The 21,268-nt window shown below is 40.8% G+C and overlaps 1 protein-coding gene and 2 pseudogenes across 1 annotated transcript in view; 2 read left to right on the plus strand and 1 right to left on the minus strand.

Moving 5' to 3' along the window:
* Positions 1–8,055: 8,055 nt before the first annotated feature.
* Positions 8,056–13,988, minus strand: LOC108424943 (annotated as a pseudogene).
* LOC119263929 lies at positions 13,962–14,058 on the plus strand (annotated as a pseudogene).
* Positions 14,059–17,072: 3,014 nt separating this feature from the next.
* lingo2 (leucine rich repeat and Ig domain containing 2) overlaps positions 17,073–21,268 on the plus strand; it is a 453,337-nt gene continuing 449,141 nt past the window's right edge. Inside the window, exon 1 of the mRNA XM_017693392.2 lies at positions 17,073–17,852. The gene's annotated coding sequence lies outside the window, so the exon portion shown is untranslated. The remainder of the gene's footprint in view (positions 17,853–21,268) is intronic.

Below are 21,268 nucleotides of genomic sequence, written 5' to 3' on the forward strand. Positions count from 1 at the left end.
AGTTGCTACAAGCTGCCCTGTGAAGCCTGAAATAATTATTTAAAAAGTCAGAGGCATAGAGTCTGGACTTTTCCACACCATGTCATATGTCTATGTGTTAATGTCACATACACAAGCTCAAAAAGAAAAGGCCAGCTCAATGTTTTGGTCTCAAAAGAAAAATGAACATTATACTGATGAAGATTGACATATGATAGTAGAAGATAAAGCAAGGCAAGTGAAGTTTATTTCTATAGCACCTTATATATCATATACTGCTGTCATTCAAAGTGCTTTACAAATGAGAAAATACAAAGTTGTTTAAAAAAGTAAATGAGAATAGAAATTAAAAGCATGTTTTAAACAATAGATTTAAAAGAGAAAATCATCCATCCATCCATCCATCCATTGTCTAAGCCGCTTCTCTGTCAGGGTCATGGGGGGGGGGTGCTGGAGCCTATCCCAGCAGTCTTCGGGCGGAAGGCAGGATACACCCTGGACAGGTCACCAGCCCATCGCAGGGCAGACAGACAGACAGACAGTCACTCACACACTCACACCTAGGGGCAATTTAGCATGAGAGAAAATCATTAAATAAAAAAATCTAATTAATTAAGATTAATTTAAACATCACATTTAAAAAAGATGCATCCTTCACCAAGTTTTGACTAAGTTCTCTTTGAATTCTATTTCAATCATCTTCTGCTTGGCAAAAGGGTGTGAAGCACAACCCACACTATACAAAATGTTCTGCCCCATGTTGCCTGTAATTACACATTTCCCCCAGAGAGGTCTCCAAATAGCCCAAAACAGCTTTAATTTAACCCATCTTTACCCATCAGAGAACATCAATACAAAATGTACTTGTATGTAACCCATAATTCAGCACATATTGTATATCACTGCTGTATGAACAAAACCTCATATCTTCAAAATTCTATCTTTACAAGAGAAGGGGAAAAAAATCAATATTTCAATAAAAATTTCAATAAATTTCAATAAAATTTAATTTAATGAAATATTTACATCATTTCAATCCATTTGCTATTGATCCATTTTTCATGGAAAATTTAACAAAATTTAAAAGACTGCTGGTGTTTTCAATTCCCACAAACCAAAATAAAAACAAAACAGAGATAAAAGGCTTTGTTCTGACAGTGACAATGTGATATGACATCCATTACACAGAATATTAAATGACACATACATATCAATGCACTGATGACCTCAGTGTTTCTCTGTGAGCTGAATTTCTGTTTAATAAGCTCATGTGTGTTTCTTGAGGCTGAGGGATGAAAGTAAAAGCCAGTCTGAGAGCGGCAGAGATTCTGACAGCCAGAATTACTGTGTGGACCTTTTTCTTGTTTCATCTTGAACTCCATGCTACCCCACCATCCAAGACAGAGACAGATCTGGCAGGTTTGACCTCCCAGGGGTCACTGGGGGGGGCTCAGTTATTTGGTTGGAAGCCTCCAGTGGCTGAGCGTGACTCTGTGTCTGTCTCCAGCCTTTGGCGTCCCACTAGCAGCCCCCATGTATGGGGCAGGCTGCTCCACGCTGCCGGGCAAACCATGACTACACCACAGGGGAGCTCAGCAGTAGCATATGGTCAGCAGGCTGTCATGCCATGCCTACACACAGGTTTCTCTCGCACTGTCAGATGAGCACTTGTAGGCTTTTGAATACTTTCTTTCTTTCTATTCTTTTCCTGAAAATATTAAACTTTTAGAAGGAAAAAAATAAAATAATATCTGTTAAAACTCCTTCATGTGAATAAATATTATTCACAAGGAGGAGGTCAAATCAGTTGGGATATACGTACATGCATAACTTTATGACCACCTCCTTGTTTCCACGCTCATTGTCCATTTTATTGGCTCCACTTACTATATAGGTGCACTTTGTAGTTCTACAGTTACAGAATGTAGTCCATCTGCTTCTCTGCATACGTTTTATCCCTCTTTTACCCTGCTCTTCAGTGGTCAGGACCCCATGGACCCTCACAGAGCAGGTACTATTTGGGTGGTGGATCACCACTGCCGTGGTGATGGTGTGTTAGCGTGTGTTACGCTGGTCTGAGTAGATCAGACACAGCAGTGCTGCTGGAGTTTTTAAACATCTCAATGTCACTGCTGGACTGAGAATAGTCCCCTAACCAAAAACGTCCAGCCAGCAGCATCCTGTGGGCAGCATCTTGTGACCACTGATGAAGGACTAGAGGATGACCAACACAAACTGTGCAGCAGGAGATGAACTGTCATCTCTGACTTTACATCTACAAGGTGGACTGAGAAGGTAGGAGTGTCTAATAGAGTGGACAGTGAGTGGGCACAGTGTTTAAAAACTCCAGCTGCAGTGCTGTCCACTCGTACCAGCACAACACACAAACACAACACCACCACATCAGTGTTACTGCAGTGCTGAGAATTATCCACCACCCAAATAATACCTGCTCTGTGAGGATCCATGGGGGTCCTGACTGCTGAAGAACAGGGTAAAAGGGGGCTAACAAAGTATCAGAGAAACAGATGGACTACAGTCTGTAATTGTAGAACTACAAAGTGCACCTATATAGTAAGTGGAGCTGATAAAATGTACAATGAGCGTCGAAACAAGGAGGGGAGAGAGAAAATTATACTTTCTTGTACTTCTGTTCACAGATGGCTGTGGCATCACTAGGGATTGATCTTGTGATCTCCCATTGATAGGGCCATAGCTGAGATGAATGCATCACTTGGTAGCCCGGGCAGTGTATTTGTAAGGCCTTAAAGGGCAGGATTGCTTTTGGAGGTGACTAAAGTTCAAGTTACGTTCCTTCTCCACGTAAACCTGACAACTGAAGGAATTTGTGAGAAACTCAATATTGAGCTCACTGACGGCAAAGCCTGTATTTAAAGCAGTTTAAATATTATTCATAGATTATAACTGAGAGCTATTAATCACAATTCATGTACTGAATTTCCATCCTACTCACAGATTTTACTCTCTATTGGCACTTTGTTTGAGAAAAAAGAACAAACACTCATAAACACGTCTTTGAATAAAGCAAAGGCATCCTTCTCCTGCTCTTCTTCTCAAGCTGGAGTATAAGTCAACACATATGAACTCGCTAACCTCTAACATTTGCATGAGGGATTTTACTAGATCATTTTTCAGCTTTAATTTCACTATATTAGGTGCCTAGAGGAGATAAAACCAAGTCACAGCAATAAATCCTCTTCAACAGCAAATTGCAAACTGCATTATCCATTTTGCGTTCCTGCAACTCAGAGTGCCCGTTAATGCAGCCGGGGCTTTAATGCAGCTCTGAGAGTGCCGACTTAAACTTAGGGGAGTGCATTTGGACTCTCCGTCAGCACTCGAGCTTTAATTAGGCCTAACGAGCTATATTAGCCTAATTAGATATGCTTAGACATGACTCTTCATGAGCTCCTTTGTTGATCAATGGGCTGGAGACAAGTCATTACATGCACCTCGAGGCAAAAGTATCTGACATGTTTTTTTTTCAAAGCTTGTGGGATCTGATGCACCGCTGGTGCTAAACATGTGATGACAATTCCCACAGAAATTCCTGTCAAAGTAAGAAGCACACAGTGGGCGAGAGTGACCGCTTAATGGATTCATCTTTGCCTGGACATTTTCTGAAGCCGAAGCTTTGAACAGGAGCAAAGAATGTGAATCCCCTATTTGGTAAATCTGAAGATTGTTTAAATAATCCATAAAGTTCTGTTAATTTCATCAAACAGTGAAATGTGTCACCCTTCTCTTTCGCAGCACCCGTGTGTAATCTGTAAAGTTAGTCAAATTTAACTGCGCTAGTTTAACATGGGTGAGTTTCACTCTGCTATGGGATTACATCTCCAGCACGGCAAACACACAGAAAGAACAGAAAAACGTCCCTCTTGATTTCCACTTCACATTCTAAATGTAATCAAATCCGTGTAGAGAATACCATTACAGCCGAAATGCATTTCACTGAGCTTGTTTTACAACCCAGCCATGAGTGCTTCCTTCAGAATGTAAAGAACAAGAGCCAGTGCAGAATTATGAATTATTCTTCAGCAGCTGGATAAACCCTCCAGTGCCGAGAACTGCTTAACATAATGCGATGACCTCAATTACAGCCTTTCATTTGATGGTGATTTTTTTCTCCAAATTCTCTGATACACTGGCTTTTTTTCTGAGTTGTCATAGTTTTATTATTGAGTGGTAAAATCTGCCTTGGAGAAGATTTCAGCAGTCGAGTGGACATTTGAATTTTTAGGTAGTTAAGAAGTTCATGTAAATTGTGAATATACAGAGCATCGAAATAAATAACAACGCATTTGTTCATTCATAATATATCAGCTCCTTAAAATCTCAGGTTTATTACAGCCTAGAGCTGCATTTACATGTGTAAAAAAAGTTCCATGCATTAAAGCATAACTGATGAAATCAATGACAGTATGTTATTAACAGCCATGTAGATGTTGCCATGGTGATAGCATTATGGGAAAAAACTGTGGCGTTCTTGCATTGTTGTACATATATTGTCATACCAACATGCCTAAAGACTGCCACAATCATACCGGTGCTCAAAAAACCCACAATCTCCTCCCTCAATGATTACCGCCATGTAGCACTCACCCCCATCATGATGAAGTGCTTTGACAGGCTGGTAAAGGACCACATTACCTCCAAACTCTCTTCCACATTCAACCCATACCAGTTCACTTACTGCCCTAACCGCTCCACAGAGGATGCCATCTCCTCTGCACTTCACCTGAGCTTAGAACACCTGGAAGGAAAGAATACAGATGTGCGCATGCTGTTTCTGGACTTCAGCTCAGCGTTTAATACAATCATCCCACAACATCTGATAAGTAAACTGGCCCCCCTTGGCTTCAGCACCCACATGTGTAACTGGCTGCTGGACTTTCTAACAAATAGACCTCAGTCTGTGTGGGTGGGCAACAACATCTCCAGTGTCATCTCTCTGAGCACCGGCTCCCCTCAGGGCTGCGTCCTGAGCCCGCTGCTATTCACCCTGATGACCCACAACTACAGCGCCAGGTCCACCACCAACCACATTGTGAAGTTTGCAGATGACACAACAGTAGTGGGCCTAATCCAGGACGACAACGACATGCACTACAGAGAGGAGGTGAACCATCAGGTTGACTGGTGTGAAACCAACAACCTGGTCCTGTCGAAAAATCAAAGAGATCATCGTCAACTTCAGGAGGAGCCAACCCAACTACACACCACTCTTCATCAAGGACACAGCTGTGGAGATCTGCAAAACAAAGTTTCTGGGGGTACAGATGACGGACACTTTGACCTGGTCCACCCACTCTGAAGCTCTGTTCAAAAGAGCTCACCAGCCCATGCACTTCCTGAGACGGATGAAAAGAGCACACCTCCCCCCGCCAATTCTCACCATCTTCTACAGAGGGACTGTAGAGAGCATACCGACCAGCTGCATCTCTGTCTGTGCAGGAGCCTACAGTGCTTCTGACTGGAAGTCCCTGCAGAAGGTGGTTAGGACGGCAGAGAAAACTATTGGGACTTCACTTCTTCCGATACAGGACATTGCAAAACGTCGCTGTCTGACCAAAGCTAAGAACATAAACAGAGACCCCTCCCACCCACACCATGGACTATTCTCGCTGCTGGCCTCTGGAAGGAGGTTCCGAAGGTTTCGAAGCAGAACAGCCAGGTTCAAAAACAGCTTCTTCCCACATGCCATAAGACTGCTGAACTCTAAATAACATGCTGCTCCAATGCTGCTCTTTTTTTGATTACCTCATACATGGGACCTCCAGTGCAATATACTCATGTACATATACCTAGTAAAAATTATTTATCTGTCGACATACATATGTTTACATATGCACTACACTTTGCATTATATTGTATTTTGCACTACATTGTATTACTTGTACTACCGATCTACTCTGAGCCAAGGCAATGAAATTTCATTCTTATGTGCACTGTATGGTGTTATTTTGAATGACAATAACGTCTGTCTAACTCTAAGTTTAATATATATATATATATATATATATATATATATATAACAATTAACATCCTGCCGAGCACATGCACATTAGGGATCTGTTCATTTATTTACACCTAGAAAATCAACATGTCATTGCTACTCAGTAAGCATGTATGTATGAATAGTATGTTTTGAAACTTTAACAACGTCTGTATATTATGTCTAGCTCTTCTATATAAAAAATTAGAAGTTTTATTTATTTATTTTTTTTTATGAAATGGCCCATAGAAGCCGTGTCAAGGTCATTGTAGGCCAGGCCAGATTTTTTTGACTCTCATCATGTCCACTAAAGCTCAGGTTTGAAAAAAAAATAAAAATTCTCAGTGGTGATTTTCATCATTGTTTTTTGCACAAACTTGTGGAGTCCAGCTGGAGTGCACAACTGTGCTAGAGTGTCATTAAAACAAAAGGGGACAAACAGTAACAAATATTAAGAAACTGATATAAATATTTCAAAGATTTTTCTTTTCACTCAATTTTTTGTCCCTACAATACGATTTTAAAGAATGTAGGCAGAATATAATATCATAATACACAACAGAAGCATTTGCACTATGGCTCTCAGGCATCTGAACTCCACTGTGTATTTTTTTTTTACTTCTTATCATTTGAAACTGGACATAGCAACAACCTGGGTAGCAGTAACACAGTGATCATAAGCTCTACATATAGGGTTTAAAAGCGTGACGAGGTCACGGGAGAATAGCAGCACCTAGAAAATGAGATTCTGCTGCACCCGCGCTGCTCTGGGTGCCAGCAGTCTGCTTATCTACACACTGCACCAAAGGAGAACACACACACACACACACACACACACACACACACACACACACACACCAAGTGAAGTCCACAGTCTTGTTCACAACACTCACTCATATTAGCAGAGCAGAGCTCAGTGTGTGCCTGTTTGTATGGAACAGGTAACCTGGACGTGAGGTCTTCATATTTTACCATGGACCCCCAACATACCCGCTGGACAAGCAAGCTTGAGTGATACCATTACCTTATTTCCAAGCATTGTTTATTTGTTTGTAAGTGACTTTACTTTATTTTAGGTAAAATTGTCTCATTATTTTGGTGGATAATTTTAAATGTTTCAAGGAATATGGTTGAAACCAGCAACGCTATATGCCAGTATAGTTATATTTATATTTTATATAGAGATATGTTTTTTTTATTAAAAAACAGGTAAAATGTGTCTAGAAATAAGCCACATAATCTCACAATAAGTACATAACCATCTCAAAATAAGCAATATTAGATAGATCAAGGTCATTTCACTTGATAGATACTATGAAGATACTATATTTTGCAACGCATCTAAAAACATCAGCATTACAACTCAGTAATACTAAGACAGTTTAAAACAAATAACACTTTTAAATTTGTAACTACAGATACATTTAAGATGTTTCTGGCTTGTTCTACATTAAATAGTGCTTCTATGTTTTCAGTCTTGGCAAACATAACTACGTCTGTCAAAATGTCCAGAGAAATTGCTGAAAGAATCTCTTATAAGTAAAGATTTGTCAGTGGCCAACTATGACTACTAGAGTTAGACTATCAATTCAAACCAAAATTGTCAAAATGTGGCCTAAACATTAGGGAAAATGTCTGTGATAATATCGTTTTCTGCTAGCACCTCTATGGAATTCTAATAGCTTGTTAGTGTGAATCACATGAATTCACACTAACACACATGGATCTAGATTTAAACACAAAAGTGAACATTTCTAAAAGATGTTCCATGTTTTACTTGAGACTAAATATTTGTATATATGTTATCTTTTTAGACAGTGACTCCTTCAGTAGACAGTCCTGTTTTTTTAACAACCTATTAATTAGACTGCTGATCATATTCACAGTCAGTGATGTATCTAGAACTTCCCCAGAAGTTACCTAGAGTAATTGTTTTTTCCTCACTGTGTAAATACAGCTCCTGATGCCCATGGACACATAATCAGTGATGCTCCTGGAATCATAGGGTGTTTTGGGTCTTTCAACATCATACACCCTCATCCAGGTGATGATGATAGCTAGCTACCACGACTCAATGGTTCTCCTCTCTTGAGCCACAGTAATCTTGAGACCCTCTCTGCTGCTTCTGTGGTATTGCGAATGGCTCTCCTCTTTCGCTCTCCCACTATGCCTAAACTGCTTATGGCTCTGGCCAAGGAACAGGCCGCGAAACCTCTGCATCCAACCTCCACTGGGAGGCACCTCGCTCTCCATCCAGCCTGCTGACAGCCGCTGACCATTCCCACGTACTTGGAGAGCTTCCTCTCAAATGCTTCTTCCAAGCGGTCTTCCCATGGAACTGCTCCAGCAGCACGGCTTCCTTGGTCGACTCAGACACGAGGACAAGGTCTGGTCGGAGGGTGGTGACTGCAATGTGGCTGGGGAATTTCAGCTGCCGTTCGAGGTCCACCAACAGCTGCCAGTCTCTAGCAGTGGTCAGGATGCCTGCTGGTGATCTTTTGACCGAGGCTGCTTGCTCCGCAGATCTGACGAAGGCAATGGTTTTCATGGAGGGACGAAACTGCTTTGCCCACACAAGTCCAGTGCTAATGGATTCAGCAATGGTCTTAATGACTTGATCATGCCTCCACCAGTATCGTCCTTCTCCAAGTGCCGTAGTGCAGCAGCTGAGGATGTGCTCTTGGGTACCTCTCTTGGAACACAATGGACATGCTGGTGTTTCTGCTATGCCCCATGTTTGCAGGTTATATGGGCTTGGAAGCACATCATACACTGCCCAGATGAGGAACTTATTGCAGTGAGGCTTGGCTTTCCAGATCTCAGTACAGGTCACTTTCCTTTCAACCACTTTCTCCCATCTTGTCCAAGCCCCCTGATGTCTCATTCCCACTGCCTTGCATGATCTTGCCTCCTTCACAACTGCTCTCACTTCCTCTTGAACAAGGCGCTGCTTCTCTTTCCCTCTGATATTCTTTTGGGGAGTTGGAAAGGATCCTAAACCAGCTTGGCCTCTTGTGACCACTTCCACCAGGCTCCTGTGACGCAGCCTTGCCTCAGCCTCTTGGACAGCTTCCTCCACCCTCCATTTCCTGCCCATCCTCACGTTGATTCGAGCTTTGGCCACCTTTGGATTACTAGAGTCCCTGTACTGTACTTCTCTAGCTCTTGTAACCTTGAATTCCTCTTCCAAGGATTTGAAAGACAGCTGCAGTTTGTTATTGCGCCCATAGAGTGCGATGCTGCTCAGGCTCTTTGGTAACCCAAGCCATCTCCAGAGGTGGCTGCTGACTTTCCTCTCTAAGGTCTCAACTGTAGAGACTGGGATGGCATAGATGAGGAGGGGTCACAGGATCCTGGGAAGGACGCCATGCTGGTAGACCCAGCCTTTGAACTTTCCAGGTAGACCGGACTTGTCCACGGATTTCAGCCAGCCATCCAACTCAGCGCAGGTTGACTGGATAGAACATATTGTATTAGAAATTAAAATGAGGTTAGTTGAGTCCTCTGTCACTATATTTATGCTGATATGACATTTTCTTTTCAGTCCTTGAAGTCTTCATCAAGCTAGGAGAGGTCACTTAGCTACATGTACCTAGACGCCACTGAGAAAAACAATTCCCAACTGGTTCCACTTGGAGTTTCAAGAATTTCACCCATTGTTTCTATCAAGACAATGAAACAGAAATACTTGTTTAATACTTTACAGTATTTTTTAGTTCCCAGAAATTGTTCTCTGATTTTGTGTTTTCTCATAATCTCATGAAACCAAGAAGGCCAAGAAGAAGTTTAGCACATGGAGAAGTGTTTTCTGTCTTTTGCAGAAAGATGAAGGAGGCTTCCTTTCTTGTTGGGTGCTCAGTGCTTTATTCCAAACAGCATCTGCGCTTATTCACAGCACAGTTAGGAACAGTAAACACTTGGTATTATTTAATTAATACAGATCAACAGTACAACCCTACCGATTTTTAACTTACATTCTTATTCATGAGTTTCATTGCCCAAAAAGGTAGATCATGATATAAACTAAATACAGATCTACAATAGTTTTGGCTTTGGTAGATCACGTTCTTTACATATCGTAATAATCCTCAACAATGAGACATCACGTAATTAATGGGGTCAATCACTTTGATATGACAGTTTGTGGTGTTATTTAGCACTTATGTTACAAGTAATCATCAAGTGAATATTAATTATGTTATATAATATGCTCATATGTAATATAATTATGTATATTAATATGCTATATACATCATATAGTTGATGGCATGTATTACATTAGAGTAAAGAGAAATTGCGTAAAAACAAAGCTGGAGAGAAGAGTCAAGGCTTTAATGTGTCAAATTTGATTATATAGCCATTTTGGAAATTTAATGAACTACTTTTCACTGAGAAGGTCAGGAGGGTTGTGGGGGTGTTTTAGACTGACAGGTAACATAATAAATCACATTGTAGGAGTAGGAGTTTTAAACTGGATTTTGCAAAATGGAAATGTTATTATAAAGCTTATATGCAGATCATGTTGCTTTATTTTCATATTATCATGGCTGAAAGAAGGAAAAGATAATGAATACAGTTTGTGAATACAGTGGTGCTTGAAAGTTTGTGAACCCTTTAGAATTTTCTATATTTCTGCAAAAAAAAAAAAAGACCTAAAACTTTATCAGATTTCACACCAGTCATAATAGTAGACAAATAGGGCCAAATTAAACAAATATGACAAAGATATTAGACTTGGTCATTCTTTTATTGAAGGAAATGATCCAATATTACATATATTTGAGTGGAAAAAGTATGTGAACCTTTGCTTTCAGTATCTGGTGTGACCTATTTGTGCAGCAATAACTCCAACTAAACGTTTCTGTTGTGCACACTGAATTGATGGAATTTTAGCCCATTCCTCCATACAAAACAGCTGTTATTTTGGTAGGTTTCCTCCCATGAACTGCTTGTTCCAGGTGCTTCCACAACATTTCTATGGGAATAAGGTCTGGCTTGTCCATGTGATCTTTAGCAAACTGCAAATGGGCAGCAATGTTGTTTTTGGAACAAAACATTAAATAGCTATGTTACATTAACCATAGCTTCATGAAATATTCATACCCCTTATGTGTCATGTCAAGTAGTAAAAATTCTGTCTTGGTCTAAGACAACCGATCCAACTGAAGAGGTGATTATGAACCTCTTTATGGCCTGGGAAATCTGTTACACCCTAAGAATATACGGTGCATGCAGTCCACTGTGGTGAACCATAGACGAGCCATCTGCTTAATGCAGTGAGTGTAGCTCCACAATAAAAAAACAACTGTAAAAAGGCAAGGCAGGAAAAGCTAGTAACTCCTTCATTATGTGCAATGTTTTCAACAGCAAACTTTCTGACGAAAATGAATTAAGACATCCCATGACTCATCTGAATCATAGACTGAAGCATGTCAGATTAGCATCCAACCTTCTGCATCTTTTTCTTCACATTTAGTTCCACTTCTGCTCCCTCCAAAGCCAAGTTAGCATTGCTGTTTTGTTTGTGTCAATGTGGCATGCCAGCTAAGCACCCTGCAAGCCACTCTCTATCAGCAAAGATAAAGGTTTGGCCAATCAATCCAAAATCACAGGACAAATAGTACTTTTTATGTGCAATTATCTATCGTAGGGCTAAATTGCCCCACAATTACCATGGAAATGAGCAATTAGCATATTTATTAAAGTTCTATCATAGTAGGGCCTTCCAGTTATTTTGGTAAATCAATATTTGTCTGCTGCTTAAATTAGGAATCAAGCAGTCTTCTCCAATATCAGAGGACAAGTAGTTTGGCAGGTCACATGTAGTCATCAAATCGGAGGCTTGGGTGGATATTTCATAGCCTGATTTCTAACAGTGTCTCATCCTTTGATCTTGAGACTCAGTCCTGTATGTTACTCATGTATGTGGTGATAGAGCAGTGGGCAGTTCGTTCTTTCCAATTGAAATCAGAAATTGCATCAGCCAATACCTCTGAACAACAGCAATGCTGCAAGACTAAAGCTACCCACAGGTAGCCCTCAGTATATTTACGGTGTTTTTCACCGAATGCTGAAAAACAAGAACTGACCCAAACAGGGAGCAACAGATCCTAGGATTCTAGTTCTTGTTCATTTTGCACCTGCTTATGAACCGTCATAATAACTGCAATTGCCGTTTTGGTCATTTTATGCTACATGAAGCATCTAATTTGGCTAATGCTAAATTCGGTACTTAGGTACATTGCTAGGTAGTTAGCTTAACTTAATGGCTTACATTAAACTGTATACTGCATTATTCTGTGCTCATGCACAAAAGTGTCTACAGTTACATCAACTTGTGTGTAGAATCAAACAAAGGTTAGAGTTAAATGTGAAAATATGAGAAAAGCATTCCATTGAGGCTAGCATTGAGGCTAATTGTGTTAGTGTTCTTTCTAACTTTTGTCAGTTAGGTGTTACTAAGTGCTACCAAAAGAAAACACCATCAAGCACCATTAAATGGCCAGGGACCACCTGTGGACCCAAAGTTTTATCATACACTTCTATAGCATAAGAGTAACTCAGCCAGTTCGCATTGAAGTCCCTGTAATTATTGAATAATAAGCCTTAGTATGTAATAAGCCTAAGATTTAAGGGATTAATTTAGCCACACTCAAAACCTCACTTAATATGTATGGAAATCTTTTCTTAACCCTCTGGGATTGATAAACTCACCCACCCATCAAATTCAATGTTTATATATCTGTCTCTGTATCTTTGTGATAAGTGCAGAAAGTCCAGTGCAGAAATACAGTTCAAATATTTCCTGAATGTGTACAGTCGCCCTTTCCATTCTTTCTTATCCTGAGATCATATGTGACTTACAGTGGGAGTTATGAGGCTATGAAGAGGGGCTGAGATACACGTCATCTGCCTCTCATTGTGTGGAACTGACCAATGGACACTCAGGAAATCACTAAGAACTGACAAATCACACCGGAAACTCTTCATTCTTCCTTCGGTCGACATCAGAGACATATAAGAAATGGCGCACAAAGAGTTTGCAGCTGCTGAAGTTGGATTTGGAAAGTAGTGACAAAGATAACAGAGAAGATATGCACAAACAGAAAAATGACCACAGATTGCAAAGGATTAAAAACACACTTTCCATGTTCGAATCCCTGATAAACACAGAGTAGGTGCTCCATTCTTTTGTATTCATGTGTGAGGGTTGGTGAATGTCTGTCTGTCCAGATGGTCAAACTTGTTTACCTTAATAGCGCTTTGCATGAATCTGCCCCCAGGACTTATTATATAAGGTAGCAACAGTTGCATAGGTTGTGTTTACTGCTATGCTGCCAGAAGAATCAGACACTGGATGCTAAAGTGAAACAGATGCGTATTAATAATTCTCATTTTGTTGAGCTACTATAGGTGCCAAGGTAAAGATGGTGAAAGATAATGTATGCTATCAGTTCAGGCTCATCTGCCACAAGGCAAAAAATACATGACAGAGCTGCATAAAAGCAGGGTATAGAAAAAGCATTGAAGGCTTGACATTGCATTTGTAGAGAAAATTAATTACAGGTCTACAGTTTTATTTCATCATTTTATGGTTTGTACACATTGGAATCATGATAAAATTGGAAAGAGCTCCTGAAAAATGTGAGCATTCATCAAAACTGTAATTACATTGTTGTGCAAAAGTCAGAGACCACTCTTCGTTTGTTTAACAAAGGAAACAAGCAAAAATAAAAAAGGAAAATGACATGCTCAACAACTAAATATGATGTAATTTCTTTCAATCCTCTGTGTGTCATCCTTTATCCCAGCTTCCATTCTTTTCAGGAGACTCACTTTCAGTTTCTCCAAGAAACCTGCAGACACATCTCCAAAGTTCAGACTTAGAAGCTGGAGTAATCCAAACACATTCAGTGATGTTGAGGCCTGGACTCTGTGGTGATCAGTCCATTGATACTGATCCATACTTACCTGGCAGGGGCGATACCATGATCACGAAGGTGCTTCACCCAGTTTCTAATTTCTGGTAATGGGGGACTGCGTTTGCCTGCGTCTCCCCTGATGACAATTGGGGCAGTCGTGGGCTGGAGGTTAGGGATCCAGCCTCGTGACCGGAAGGTCGCCGGTTCGATCCCCAGAGCCCATGACTGAGGTGTCCTTGAGCAAGACACCTAACCCCCAACTGCTCCCCGGGTGCTGTGGATTGGGCTGCCCACCGCTCTGGGCAAGTGTGCTCACTGCCCCCTAGTGTGTGTGTGCTCATTAGTGTGTATGTGGTGTTTCATAAGTGGTGTTTCACTTCACGGATGGGTTAAATGCAGAGTTGAAATTTCCCCATTGTGGGACTAATAAGGGTCTCTTAATCTTAATTGTTCAGCTTCTTTGTCTGATTTGTCTGTCTCCCTTTGTCAGTGAGGCTCAGCTACACATCCTTTCAGACCCACAGCACTGAGCCATCTTCTCACAGTGGAAGGCTGTACAGCAACACCTATGGATGTTTTCAGATCTGAAGCAGCTTGATTGATTTATTTTTTTTATTATTATTATTTCAAAGATGAAGGCTTTAAGTGCTGTTTATTTGATGGGGAGTTTTGGTGTCTACCAGGTCTTCCAGGTGGTTGTTAGGAGTCTCATTTTCTCTGTAGCTTTTAATCTTTTTTTAACAAAATTTTAAAATATTTTTTACTTATACCTTTGAGTTTCCCTGTTTTATGCAAGTGTACTGTGTTATATGTCTGAACTATCCCCTGCCACACAAATAACATGTATGCTCTTAAAAAAGATGGTTCTTCAAGGATTCTTAAGTTACAAATATGGTTCTACATAGGACCATGAACATTCAAAGAACCCTTTTCATGACTATAGGCTTCTTTGCATCACAAAAGAGTTTTTCAAATTTATGGATAATGTGTTATACATGGTTCTATAGCACCAAAATGGTTCCACTTCTATAATGAGCCAAAGAACCCTTATTGGTATGATATAGAATCCTTTTTTAAAAAAAAACAAAAAACAATAAAGAGCTGACAATTGACAATAAATGAGACTTTTCCACAGTACTGTTCACTTTTAACAATTTGGGTTCTATATAGACCCAAGAAAGAGAACCTTGGCTTTTAACAATAGTATATAACTAATCTAAAACACATTCTCCATCAATTAAACTTTTTTCATCGTGCAAAGAACCCTTTAATCATGCAAACGCTTCTTTGAGTGTTCAGGGTTCTATATAGAACTATTTTCTTTACTAAAGAACCCTTAAAAAAAATACCTTTTTTAAGGCTGTCGGCTGAAATATCACATGCTAATATATTGCTCATATATATTGAGAGCTTTTTTTTCAGCGCTCTAGATTGTCTGTGTTTGTCAGTGTGTCAGCGAGGGTGAGCCACATCTGTGTGAGTTCTCTCTTCGCACCATAGCGCAGTCCCAAGTCCTTTCGCTTTAATCATTTCCAATATTGCCTCTTACTCACTCGTTCCCTCTGCTCTTCTCTATGCAGATGTGTGGCGCATGATAAGGGAATTGCTGGCAGTTTTTGTTTACTGCTAATTATGACTGCTGTTCGATGTGGGTCATCTTTGCCTCCACAACCAAGCGCCAGTCTGCTTACTGTTTCTATTTTCATCCACCTCTTCAATCAATTTTGTCAGCCAGCTGGCATCAACTGGTGACCTCATCCATTTCCCGTGCAGTTCCTTTCCGTTTTCTTGTTTCTAAAGATTTCATTTGTGCTTCTTCTTCATCTTCTCTATCAAAGTGCTTCTTTGAGAAGAACCTTTGGATAGCGTATTTTATGTTATAACCATCATGTAATTGGTTAAATGTTCTAGTAATAGTTAGAACAGTCTAACCAGAGCTAAGAACAATCTCCAGACCTGCATGATGCACCTCGAGGGCAATGAGATGTCTCTTGCATGATGAGTGATAGAGCTCCATCCAGTATCTTTGGGATGAGTTGGAGTGATCTAGAACTGACCATTCAACATCAGGAACTGACCTCACTAGTGCTCAATCAAGTCCTCACAGCAATGTTCCAACATCTAATGTAAAGCCTTCTCAGAAAAGTAGAGGCTGCTACTGAAGCACAAATTCTCTATTAATACCCTTCATTTCAAAAGAAAGCAGATGGACTTTTGGACACGTATGTATGTATGAAATGGTTAACTGTGGTTTACAAACACACTTTTTCTTACTTCTGGTAATTAGAAGGATAATCGAATTATCCTTCGTTTTGTCATTTTTAGATAAATTTAAACATTTCGGCACTGAAAAATGATTATGACTTATGCATTCATATAAATTACAACTCAAATATTCCCCTTTTCCCTCACCCTCCTCCTAAAAAAATGAATAAATAAACAATGCTGTACAAAAGTGTTAAACAGCCATTAGAACTGTTTAAAACTGTCTGGGTAGATAGTATTGAGTTCAGACTATGTAAATCAGCCAGATTTACTTACTGACTGGTTCCTATCACTGTACATATAGGGACCGTTATGTCTATAGATTATAAGCGTGAGCTTTTCTCAAGCAGCTGCGGGTTAGAAAATAAAATGATGCTCTCCTTTCATCCACGTCTCTCCACCCACCAAATTCTCTTCCATGTTTATCAGAGCGTTATTTGGGATCCCTGAGAAAAGCCAGAGAGGAGTGTGGGCAGTGAACCCTTATCTGTGACATGACTCTGAATACTGAGGCAGTAACTGTCAGAGTCTGTTGCAGGGAGAGAGAGAGAGAGAGAGAGAGAGAGAGAGAGAGAGAGAGAGAGAGAGAGATAGAGAGAGGAATAGAAAGATAAAGAGAAAGACAGAACATGAGAGATATATAGAGAGAGAATGAGAGATGAGAAGAGAGAGAGAGAGAGTATGAGAGATAGGAAGAGAGAGACAAAGAGAGAGAGAGAGAGAGAGAGAGAGAGAGAATATCCACGAGAGGAGAAAGGAAAGAAAGAGGGGAGGGGAGAGTGTCTGCGAGGGTGCATGTGCATGTGTGAGCGCGCACGAGATCAAGCAAGGGAGGGGAGACGCAGAGAGAGAGAGAGAGAGAGAGAGAGAGAGAGAGAGAGAGAGAGAGAGAGAGAGAGAGAGAGAGTTCCACACTGCTCACTCCAGCGGCAGCTCCCAGCGTTGGGGAGCTTTGCACCGGAAGGTAGAAATCTTCCTGCTTTTTTTCCTCTGAAAATTTATCAGGCGCGCGGGAGACTCTGAACGCACGCGGGGATTAATTTCACGGTTACAGTAGAGGAGAAGGGGCTCGACAGTACGTGGATACTGCTGCAGCGCATGCACGCGCGCGCGTACGTGCGTGCATTTTTTTTTCCCGCCGTGCGCGTGTGGAGTCTCAAAGTTGCCCATGATGCTGAGAGCGTCGCGCGGCAGGATTCTTCTCCGAGGCGCATGCTTTAGCCACTGACGGGCGCGCGAGGAGCGTTCTATCTCTATCTCCCTCTCTTTCACCCCTTTCCATCTCTCTCTCTCTCTCTCTCTCTCTCTCTCTCTCTCTCTCTCCTCTGTCTATCCTTGTATCTCTCTCTCATCTTTTCTCCGTTTTTAAAACCTTTACGGAACATTTCGGCGTTCCTCGTTCTCCTACAGGGTGGAATACGGCACGCGGACGAGCGCGAGGAGCGCGAGAATAAAGAATAAAGCGGAGATAAACGAGAGCAGGACAGGGGACGAGCGGATTTACGACCTCTGATAAGAGGAAGAAAAGACTCGATAAAGGAGCTGATATCTCGGGATATCTGAGGACTTTTCTTATTCTCAAGTGAGGAGATTGGGGCTCGAGCGCTGCAGCTTGGTTCTAGCCTCGTTGTGGACTATACAGACCCTCAGAAGGCGTTTTTTCACAGGTAAGAAAGAGGGATCGACCCTCTGCGTGTGGATGTGAGTTGATAAAGCTGTGAACAGGATCCTGCGAGAAAGTAGGAGCAGAGGAGCAATGACGCCAAGCCAAGCTAGAGCTCCTGTGCATTGCATAAGCAAAGTTAAGTTCTACGTAGACCTCGCAATTGCTCCTCTTTCTCCATTGTATGTTCTAGATCATGGCTAGGGTGGTCCAGAGTGGTGCTGGTGAACCCTCCCCTCCTTTTTTTCCCTTGTCAGCTTGAAGGCTATGAGAAAGGGGTCTGAGGAAGGAGGAAGGAGGAGATATGGAGGTGGTGATGTGCAAGTGCTTTGGGAGCACCTTGGAATATGAATTGCTCCATAACCGTCCTAAGAAGCTCCTCAGAAGCTCACGTAGACCTTCAAAAGCTCACGTCGGTTGTCAGAGCAGGTTTTTATGTCTGTCTCCTTAAATTAACTGGTGCACATCACCATCATAGGAGCCTCTTGTAGACCCTCAGAAGATTTCTGTATATCCACAGAAGCTCAAGTAGACCCTCAAAATCTCATGTAGATACTCAGAGGACAGATGCGTCCACGTCCGACACGATTAAGGTCAGTTTCAGCACGGCTCTGTCTGAGGAAAGCCAAAGCCAAGCCTAGGAATCGTGCTCCTCATGCATTTCCCATATTTCCATATTAAGGTTGAACAATGTAAGCTGATATAGGACTAAGGAAGAAAGCAGGAAAGAAGAGAATGTTGGTGGCTGGAGCTGAAGGACACACTCTTCTGGCTGGGCGTGTATGTGTGTGTGGTGTCCTGCAGCTTCCGAGGTACTGCGAGTATGTTCGCGAGCGCTCAAGTGCTCCCTTTGGAAAGGGGGCAGAAATATTCATGAAGGCATACACATCCTGTCCGTCCTGAAATATTTACAATAATTGAATAATAAATGTAGCCTCGCCACGGATTGTGCATGGTAGTACCTTTTTTTTTCTTATCTATTTTTTTCCCCCCTCTGTTTAAACTGGCCGGGTCCACATGAGTGACCATTAAATGACTTTGCCTCCAGATATTCATGTTCAGGAAGTCTCTTGAATCGTGAGGTGCTCACTAAAGGGGTGACTGTAGCAGAGCTGAGGGGTCCTGGTTTATAATCTGGATTTAAAAAAATAATTAAAGAAAAATGTATGAGATAAATATTAGTTGATGTTTGTGGCTGAGATCTGTGAGTTATTCACCTTTGATATTTTATTGAGTGCTAAGTGGGCTGGGAAGATCTCTGAGAGCCTGGATTCAAGTGATTCGTCTGTAATTTGGAGCTGCATCTCTTCACGCCGTATCCCTAACTACAACCTCTATTTATTCAGAATGACAATCGATAACACTGCTCTCCATGTGGGAGGGAGCGGGAGAGGGTTTGTGCTGTCGTTGCTGACGTCCGTTTATCTGACAGTACAAAAGCGGCTCTCTGTTTTTTTCTCCTGCTTATTTTCCATGAGCTTTGGAGTCTGAATTATGTATCTGATGATTCACTCTGTGTTCACTGTGCTTATCTATAATTCATCATAGCCTGTTCTGAAGGGTTAAAAAACTAGAGATATCATTAGACACACTGCTTGATTTTAAAGTTAGAAACCACACAGTCCACATGCCATGCCATAAATTAATATATATATATATATATATATATTTTTTTTTTCTTCAAAATTTCTGGATAATTCAGTTGTTGAGATGTAAAGAAAGATGTTGAGTGGTTTGATGTGAAGGGCTCAGAATTTCTTTCTGACTCATAGTGGTGGTGGTGAGAACCAGGTGTTCTCAAAGTCTTGAAGAACAAAAGTCTACCCAAATATATCCATTTTATTTAGTATCCAAAACCAACAGTGAACCTCCACGAATATATATATATATATATATATATATATATATATATATATATATATATATATATATATATATATATATATATTCAAAGCCAAAATCTTTTTTCTTCTGTATTCAGTTCTGACTGGAGCATTTCATATCAAACCACTTATATCTTAACCATCAAATTATGCAAATATTTTGGAAAACCAGCAGGAAATCGTAAATTATTTGATCATCAGGCACTGCAAACATTTCCAGACATTGTTGCATGCAGTTGAATTGACATACAGTTGTATCCATGTTCCTACTGGCTCTCTAAGACTCTTGAAGAAAGAGCATCTAAATAAGTAAACATAGATAGAACAATACAAAAGTTAGACAAATAACAAATGTGATATAGGGGAGCACAGGGAACAACCTAACGTGGGGCACAAATTAACACAAACAAACTTTAAATTGTTATGGAAGGTCAAGCTGCATGAGCTTCCGGCCACATTATCACATTTCCTAGCCACAGTCTCCCACCAAAATTCAGAGCGACTGGTCATCATTTTTAAGAGATCTGAGCCAAAGAGTGTAAGTTATTTTTGAACAAAAGTTTTTTTAGGTTCGAAACCTTACATTACTATCATTTCCATCTTGTTTCCTACAATGCAGCACTGTTTTGAAGCAGCTGACAAGCTCATAGCTAGCTAGCTATGGGCTTTTGTTCTGTATGATTACACAGATTTTAAGATTAAGATGCTTTATTAGTTTCTTTCACACAACAGAGTTCCATATTTTACTGTGTGATGTTTTTATTTGATGTCCTTCACTGGACAAAAATTAATTTGTCATTGTTTGACACACAGTCTCATGTTAGTGTTCATATATAATTTGATGTCTGTGTTTGCTAGAAACAAAGTTCAGTGTCTTTAGTGATGCATGATGATATTGCAGTCATATCAATAACATTTAATAAATTTTTATCCATGGGAATCACATTCACACCCAGACAATGTTGCTCCCAGTTCCCATTTCAGAGTCTCCAATGTAAAAGACAGTGTGCAAGCAAAGGTGAGAGCACGTGCTACCTCACCTGAGCAGGCTGGAATGATTAAGTATCCAGAGCAGAGTGCTGTAGAGTGTTTCCTATCATCTTGCCTCAGCCTAGAAAGTAAAAACAGGCCATTCTTCTGGCCGGCACAATTGCTCCATATGTTACATGTGCAGCAAAATCAGAGAGGAAGGCCACAGATGTCCCAGGAGTCTGGAGAACTGCAAGGAGCACACTAGAGATGGCCTCTTGAAATGCACTGCTGGTCAAGTACTGGAGATGAATTACTACCCCCTTTCAAATTGAACTTGTATGGCTAATAAGTGCCTTTTAGCAGTTAATGAGCAGTTCCTTCAATGCAGAGCTTGATATAGACCAAGAAAATAGTTTTACAAGAGGTTAAAGGCTTTTCATTTGCCATGTGTAACCATACAAGTAGGGCAGAGGAGTGCTTGCAGTGGTATACAATACATGTGGCTAAATCAAGCATGAAGAGTGCCCACCTGTGCCAGATGGTGGTGTCTTGATTGTTCTGATGT

The sequence above is a fragment of the Pygocentrus nattereri genome, chromosome 8 (genome assembly GCF_015220715.1).
Source record: "Pygocentrus nattereri isolate fPygNat1 chromosome 8, fPygNat1.pri, whole genome shotgun sequence".
Taxonomy (NCBI): domain Eukaryota; kingdom Metazoa; phylum Chordata; class Actinopteri; order Characiformes; family Serrasalmidae; genus Pygocentrus; species Pygocentrus nattereri.